The sequence below is a fragment of the Triticum aestivum genome, chromosome 2A (genome assembly GCF_018294505.1).
Source record: "Triticum aestivum cultivar Chinese Spring chromosome 2A, IWGSC CS RefSeq v2.1, whole genome shotgun sequence".
In the NCBI taxonomy this organism is placed as follows: Eukaryota; Viridiplantae; Streptophyta; class Magnoliopsida; order Poales; family Poaceae; genus Triticum; species Triticum aestivum.
Window position 1 is genome coordinate 651,375,078 of NC_057797.1, and position 8,813 is coordinate 651,383,890.

The following is an 8,813-nucleotide window of genomic DNA, read 5'->3' on the forward strand; positions in this document are numbered from 1 at the left end:
GGAGTTTGGCTCACCACTCTGTAGGATTTTTAAACACTTGGGCGAGCACTGGGCTGCAGCTAAGCCTCCGAGTGGGAGGTTTGCTCTCCACTCGGTAGGATTTTTAAACACTTAGGCGAGCACTGGGTTGCAGCTAAGCCTCCGAGTGGGAGGTTTTCTCTCCACTCGGTAGGATTTTTAAACACTTAGGCGAGCACTGGGCTGCAGCTAAGCCTCCGAGTGGGAGTCTGGCTCACCACTCGGTAGGATTTTTAAACACTTAGGCGAGCACTGGGCTGCAGCTAAACCTCCGAGTGGGAGTCTGGCTCGCCACTCGGTAGGATTTTTAAACACTTAGGCGAGCACTAAGCTGCAGCTAAGCCTCCGAGTGGGAGTCTGGCTCACCACTCGGTAGGATTTTTTTTACAAACTTAGGCGAAATGGATTCGCAGCTAAGCCACCCACTGGGGGATTTCACACGCAAACAAAAGCAACAACAATTATAGGAAAATTTGTAACACTCTTGTCTTTGATAAATAGACTACATAAGTTTTTCTTATTACATCTCATCCGAGTGAGAATTCAAGTGTGAAAGGGGCGGAGCAGTTCTGCATTCCAAGCTCGTGGCTCATCGATCTGGCGATCGACATTGTAAAGGTGATATGCTCCATTGTGGAGGACTCTGGCGACGATGAAGGGACCTTCCCAAGTAGGAGCGAGCTTGTGTGGTTTCTGTTGATCCACTCGGAGGACCAAATCTCCTTCTTGGAAGGCTCGACTCTTCACATTTCTAGCATGGAATCGACGCAAGTCTTGCTGATAAATGGTCGATCGGATCATAGCCATTTCTCTTTCTTCTTCCAGGAGGTCAACTGCGTCTTGCCGGGCTTGTTCTGCTTCATCTTCGGTATAAAGCTCGACTCGGGGTGCATTGTGAAGTAGATCACTCGGCAGGACTGCTTCCGCTCCGTAAACCAGAAAGAACGGAGTTCTTCCAGTCGACCGATTCGGGGTAGTCCTCAATCCCCACAGAACTGACAAAAGCTCGTCGACCCAAGCGCCTGCTGCATGCTTGAGGTCATGCATCAGCCGAGGCTTTAGTCCTTTGAGAATCAGACCATTTGCGGGTGGGCAACTGATGCGTAGTCGACTCGTGTGCCTTGAGAGGCGCAAAAAGCTCTGAACTTGTCTGAATCAAAGTTTGACCCATTGTCGGTGATGATGCTATGCGGGACTCCATATCTGAATGTTAACTCTCTGACGAAACTGATAGCAGTGCAAGCATCAAGATTCTTGATAGGCTTAGCTTCAATCCATTTGGTAAACTTGTCGACTGCCACAAGCACATGTGTGAAACCGCTCCTGCCTGTTCTCAGTGGGCCAACCATGTCCAGTCCCCAAACAGCGAAGGGCCAGACGAGTGGAATGGTCTTCAGGGCTGATGCAGGCTTGTGCGACATGTTGGAGTAGAACTGACACCCTTCACACTTGTCGACTATCTCTTTTGCCATTTCATTCGCTCTTGGCCAGTAAAATCCCGCTCGGTATGCTTTAGCCACAATGGTCCGAGAGGACGCATGATGACCACAGGTCCCCGAGTGGATATCATCAAGGATTATCTGACCTTCTTCTGGTGTTATACACTTCTGACCGACTCCAGTCGCGCTTTCTCTATACAACTGTCCCTTTATGACTATAAAGGCCTTGGATTGACGGACGATCTGTCGAGCCTCTTCTTCGTCCTCCGGGAGTTCCTTTCTCAGGATATACGCGATGTACGGTATTGTCCAGTCAGGGGTGATTGCCAAAACTTCCATGATTAGGTCGACCACTGCCGGAATTTCAACTTCAGTCGGATCTGTGGCACTCTTTGGCTGCAGGGCTTCATCTGTAAAAGGATCTTCTTGGACTGATGGCGAGTGGATGTGTTCCAAAAACACATTGCTGGGGATGGCTTCTCTCTTAGAGCCTATCTTTGCCAAATCATCAGCAGCTTGATTTTTTAGTCGGGGGATGTGATGAAGCTCTAACCCCTCGAATTTCTTCTCTAACTTTCTCACTGCATTGCAATAACCAGTCATAGCTGGACTTCTGACGTCCCATTCTTTCATCACCTGATTAACCACCAAATCTGAGTCGCCATAGACCATGAGGCGACGGATGCCGAGTGAAATGGCCATGCGCAACCCATACAAAAGTGCTTCATATTCTGCTTCGTTATTGGAGGAATCAAAGTGAATCTAGAGAACATATCTGAGCTTATCTCCTTGGGGGGAAACCAATACTACCCCAGCACCGGAACCATTCAGCATCTTAGATCCATCGAAGAACATGGTCCAGTGCTCCGAGTGAACTTGAGTCAGAAGTTGCTGTTCGATCCACTCGGCGACGAATCTGCAATTGCTTGGATCTTGATAGCTTTCTTTGCCTCAAACTTGATATCTAGGGGAAGAAGTTCAATCGCCCATTTGGCCACTCGACTAGTTGCATCTCTGTTGTGCAAAATCTCTGATAGTGGAGTGTCGCTGACGACTGTAATGGAATGATCAGAGAAGTAATGTGCAACCTTCTTCGTGGTCATATAAATCCCATATACAAGCTTTTGGTAATGAGGATATCTTTGCTTTGAAGGAGTCAAAACTTCAGAAACATAATATACTGGGCGCTGAACTTTGAAGGCCTTTCCTTCTTCTTCCCACTCGACCGTAAGTACTGTACTGACAACTTGTCCTGTGGCTGCAATGTAAATCAGCAAAGGCTCCTTGCTGATTGGGGCAGCAAGCACCGGCTGGGTGGAGAGCAGAGCTTTGAGCTCTGTAAACGCTGCATCAGCTTCTGGAGTCCACTCGAACTTGTTGGACTTCTTCATCAGTCGGTAAAGAGGCAATGCCTTTTCACCGAGGCGAGAGATGAATCGACTTAAAGTGGCCAAGCATCCTGTAAGCTTCTGGACGTCATGCACACGCACAGGACGTTTCATCCGGAGTATAGTACCAATTTTTTTCAGGATTGGCATCGATTCCCCGTTCGGAAACGAGAAAACCGAGTAACTTCCCACCTGGAACTCTGAACGTGCACTTTGAAGGATTGAGCTTGATATCATACCTCCTGAGGTTGGCAAAGGTTTCAGCAAGGTCAGTCAGCAGGTCGGAACCCTTTCGTGACTTGACCATAATATCATCCATGTATGCCTCCACATTCCGACTGATTTGAGTGAGCAAACACTTCTGAATCATCCTCATGAACGTGGCTCCGGCATTCTTGAGGCCGAACGGCATGGTGACATAATAGAAGCACCTGAATGGAGTGATGAAAGCTATTTTGATCTCGTCGGGCCCGTACAGACGGATCTGATGGTACCCAGAATAGGCGTCTAGGAAAGACAAACGCTCACATCCTGCAGTCGAGTCGACTATCTGGTCGATGCGGGGGAGAGGAAAATGATCTTTCGGGCAGGCCCGATTGATATGCTTGAAATCAATTCACATGCGAAGTGACTTGTCCTTCTTGGGGACCATGACAACATTGGCGAGCCACTCGGAGTGGTAAATTTCTCGGATGAACTCCGCTGCTAAGAGCCGAGCCACCTCCTCGCCAATGGCCTTCCTCTTCTGGACGGCGGACCGTCAAAGATGTTCTTTCATAGGTTTAAATTTTGGGTCGACTCATAGACGGTGCTCAGCCAGCCCCCTGGGAACTCCAGGCATGTCAGCAGGCTTCTATGCGAAGATGTCCCAGTTCTCACGGAGGAACTGGATGAGCGCTTCTTCCTATTTGGACTCGACTGTCATTGAGATGTGAGTCGGAGCAGCGTTTGGATCGGTCGGGTGAATGTGAACTGCCTTCGTTTCACCGGACGACTGAAAAGCTGATTCTGAAGCAGGCTTCTTAGCTCGTAGCAACTCACTCGGATCTACAGTCTTCTGATACTCTTGCAGCTCGACCACCGCCATCTGAGCGTCAGCAATCTTTGAGCCTTTCTGAAAACACTCTTCTGCTTTCTTCCGATTGCCTGTAACAGTGATCACACCTTTGGGACCAGGCATCTTCAATTTGAGATACACATAACATGGTCGAGCCATGAAGCGTGCATAAGCTGGCCTGCCCAAAATAGCGTGATAAGCACTTTGGAAATCCACAACTTCACATGTCAACTTTTCCTTGCGGTAATTCTTGGAATCACTGAAAACCACATCAAGAGCAATTTGGCCGAGTGACTCGGCTTTCTTCCCAGGAATGACTCCATGGAAACTCATGTTATTGGTGCTGAGCCTGGACATCGGAATGCCCATCCCTTTCAATGTTTCTGCATACAGTATGTTCAAACCGCTGCCTCCATCCATCAGGACTTTGGTCAGTCGAGTGCCTTCGACAACTGGGTCGACCACCAGAGCTTGCCTCCCAGGGGTGGCAATGTGCGTAGGGTGATCAGACTGGTCGAATGTGATGGCAGTCTGGGACCACTTCAGATAATTGGGTGTTGCAGGAGCAACCATATTTACCTCACGGTTAATAACCTTCAGTCGACTTTTTCTCTCAACATCAGCAAAAATCATCAGGGTGGAATTGACCTGGGGGTACCCATCGTCACTATCTTCCTTGTCCTCAACTTTGTCCGACTCCTTTTCCTTATCTTTGGACTGCTTGCCCTGAAACTGCTGGATCAGAAGCCGACACTGTCGAGTGGTATGCTTTGGGTAAATGAGTTTACCCTCCTCATCTTTGTTGGTGTGGATGTGACACGGTAGATCCAAAACATCATTTCCATCTTGGTCTTTAACTTTCTTGGGGTTCCAAGGTCCTTTGGGTTTTCCCTTAAATTTTCCCTGGGTTACGGCCAGGGCCTCCCCAGGAGCGGCTGGCTCGGCTTTCCGCTTCTGTTTCCGACTGGAATTTCCTCCGGTTTCCTAGGCGACTGCTTTATGCTTGCCACTCCGGAGTCCATCCTCATCTTCACCATTAGCGTATTTGGTGGCAATCTCCATCATCCGATTCAGAGACATCTCTCCGGTTCGACCGAACTTCAGATTCAATTCTCTGTACTTAATGCCTTCTTTAAAGGCACAAACTGCTTGATGATCTGGTACATTTTCAACTGTGTGATACAATGTGATCCACCTGGATGTAATCCCTTAGAGTTTCATTCGGTTTCTGCACGCAAGACCGCAATTACGTAAGGCCTGCAGGTCGCTTACATGTTCCTTCAAATGTGGTGACAAACACTCGGGAGAGATCCTCCCAAGTGTAAATGCTGCTGGGTGCTAACTGATTCAGCCACGCTCTGGCCGAGCCTTCTAACATGAGAGGCAGGTGCTTCATGGCTACCTCATCGTTCCCACCGCCAATCTGGACAGCCACTCGGTAATCTTCGAGCCAAGTATCGGGCTTGGACTCACCGGTGAACTTACTAACTCCAGTCGCCAACCTGAAGTTGGGAGGAATTACAGCGGCTCTGATGGCTCGACTGAAACACTCCGGCCCCGAAACATGTATTCTGCTACTGGTACGCGCATCTCTGTCGTGGCCTTCTCGGTGAGCTCTATTCCTGTCGACCAAACCTTGAATGAGAATGGATCTCGCATCAAAGCCTGGTTCCCTGGGGTCGACTGGAATTCTCCGCCCAACACTATGAGGGCATCTGTCAACCTGCTGTCGAGGCACATATGATCCACTCCTCGGGGGAGGGGTTGGCACTCGACGTTGATCATCACGATCGAATCGGTGATCATACTGCTCATTCCTTCTATACTGATCACGCCGGTCTCCACGTCCCTCACGCCTCGGAGGCGATCTTGGGCTGTGAGCCGACTAGACTGTATCCGCTGCAACGGATCGACTGTGGATCCTGTTCCGCGACTGAGAAACAGCGGAATTCTGGTCTCCCGCTGCCCAGAGCAACGCTCTGATTTGCAACAAGCCTCTGCCAGCCTCTGACTGGGAGGGCTGAATCGACTCTGCTATACGGGCCGCGGCCGCCAAATTCTGAATCGGAGTACGATATACCTGCGGGGGCGGAAAGAGTTGATGTCGACTGGATTCTGGAGCCCGTTGACGCGCTCGCTCATCGAGTATTCGCTGGAGATTCTCCAGTCGAGTGCGCTTGGCCAAGTTAGCCAAGTGCGCGTCCTCCAAGGCTCGGGCCTCGGGGGTTTCTCCAACGATAGGAGTGTGGAGTGCATCCATGTTCCGGCGGTGAAGCTCCTCCCGCTGCAACAACGTGAGAGGCTCGGGGAGATACTCCTCGTGAGGACGCGACGGGTCGCCCCCATCCGCGCCTCCGTCAGTGCGGGGGAAACCGGGAGGACTGTGTGGCCCATCGATCACCAGAACCTCTGCAGCTGGGTCACTGCTGTCGCATTCGGATGCGGTCTCTGCGGAGCCAGTCGAACAAGCCGTAGAGGGATTCGTCGGGCTTGATTTCCGCGACTTGTGGGGTGGCCGACTGGCGGGCCACCGCATGCCTCACCCACCTCTGAAGCCTCGACCGACCGGAGCGCTTGCGCCGACGAGAAACAAGGCGGGGAGATGCCACGGGAGCCGACCGATACTGGGTCGATGGCTGCCGCAGGAGGACACCACGGACGCATGCGCGAAAGTGCGTCGCCCCGTGGACGGGGAGCGTGTCGACGTCGAGTGGAGCCTCCTGAAGCCAAGCGGAGTCGTCGGCGATGAACGTGAGCGCGCTGAGATGGATCTCGCGGCCCTCCACCAAAGCTCCGCCCGAAACCATGATCAAGGAGATTGGAAAAAATCGCAACTTCTCAAACTAGGCGCTAAGACTCCTAGCCCCATGGTGGGCGCCAACTGTCGTGGTTCTAACTCTGACAGTGATGTAGGGGGGTATGTATGGAGAGGTTAGATCTTAGCTATGGAGGAGTTGTAAGCACACGAGGATTACGAGTTCAGGCCCTTCTCGGAGGAAGTAACAGCCCTACGTCTCGGTGCCCGGAGGCGGTCGACTGAATTATGTGTGTATGAATAACAGGGGTGCCAACCCTTGATACTTAGGAGGGGGGTGGCTTATATAGAGTTCGCCAGGCCCCTCCAGCCCTCAGTAATGCAAGGATTAAAGTACATTAAGACTGGGGGTTACTGGTAACGCCCCTAATAAAGTGCTATGATGACCATAAAAGCTACTTAATGACCGACCATTTGTGTGCAGGGTGACTTTAGATCTCCTGGCAGTCGAGTGGTTGGAATTTGGTCGAGTGATTGCTTCGTGGTCGAGTGTAATCTGTCGAGTGGGATACCTCCAAGTCGATTGAAAGGTGACTTCTTCTAGGGATGTCCTTGGGTAGGGTACTTAGGACAGGTCCATGCCCCTATCCTAGGTACATAGCTTCATCAGCGGCGGCTTCGTATCATAAAACGCGATGAATCCTTCTCTCTTATTTTTTTCTCGCCAAACGTGAATATACGGAGTTGGAGTTGAGGTCGGTGGAGATTCGTGGGACCCACAAAACAGGGGGCGCGCCCCCACCCTTGTGGACACGTGGTGGGTCCCCCTATGTTGATTCTTTCACGGATATTTTTATTTATTACAAAAATATTCTCCGTGAAGTTTCAGGTCATTCCGAGAACTTTTATTTCTGCACAAAAATAACACCATGGCAATTCTGCTGAAAACAACGTCAGTCCAGGTTAGTTCCATTCAAATCATGCAAATTAGAGTCCAAAACAAGGGCAAAAGATTTTGGAAAAGTAGATACGATGGAGACGTATCAGGTAGCCTGGCACACCACATAGGTGGCCGGCCGGCTCTATGGCTCCTTCCCTGGCCGTGCCCCCCTGCCATCTATCTGAAGGAAATATGCCCTAGAGGCAATAATGAAGTTGTTGTTTATATTTCCGTATATCTTAATAAATTTTTATTATTCATGCTATAATTGTATTAACCAGAAACTTAGTACATGTGTGAATACATAGACAAACAGAGTGTCACTAGTATGCCTCTACTTTACTAGCTCGTTAATCAAAGATGGTTAAGTTTCCTAGCCATAGACATCAGTTGTCATTTGATGAACGGGATCACATCATTAGAGAATGATGTGATTGACTTGACCCATTCGTTAGCTTAGCACTATGATCATTTAGTTTATTGTTATTGCTTTCTTCATAACTTATACATGTTCCTATGACTATGAGATTATGCAACTCCCGAATACCAGAGGAACACTTAGTGTGCTATCAAACGTCACAACATAACTGGGTGATTATAAAGATGCTCTACAGGTGTCTCCGATGGTGTTTGTTGAGTTGGCATAGATCGAGATTAGGATTTGTCACTCCGATTGTCGGAGAGGTATCTCTGGGCCCTCTCGGTAATGCACATCACTATAAGCCTTACAAGCAATGTGACTAATGAGTTAGTTGCAGGATGATGCATTGTGAAACGAGTAAAGAGACTTGCTGGTAACGAGATTGAACTAGGTATGATGATACCGACAATCGAATCTCGCGCAAGTAACATACCGATGACAAAGGGAACAATGTATGTTGTTATGCGGTTTGACCGATAAAGGTCTCTGTAGAATATGTAGGAACCAATATGAGCATCCAGGTTCTGCTATTGGTTATTGACCGGAGATGAGTCTCGGTCATGTCTACATAGTTATCAAACCCGTAGGGTCCGCACGCTTAACGTTCGATGGCGATCGGTATTATGAGTTTATGTGTTTTGATATACCGATGGTAGTTCGGAGTCCCAGATGAGATCACGAACATGATGAGGAGTGTCGAAATGGTCGAGACATGAAGATTGATATATTGGATGACTATATTCGGACACCGGAATGGTTTCGAGGTGTATCGAGTATTTACCGGAGTGGTTACCG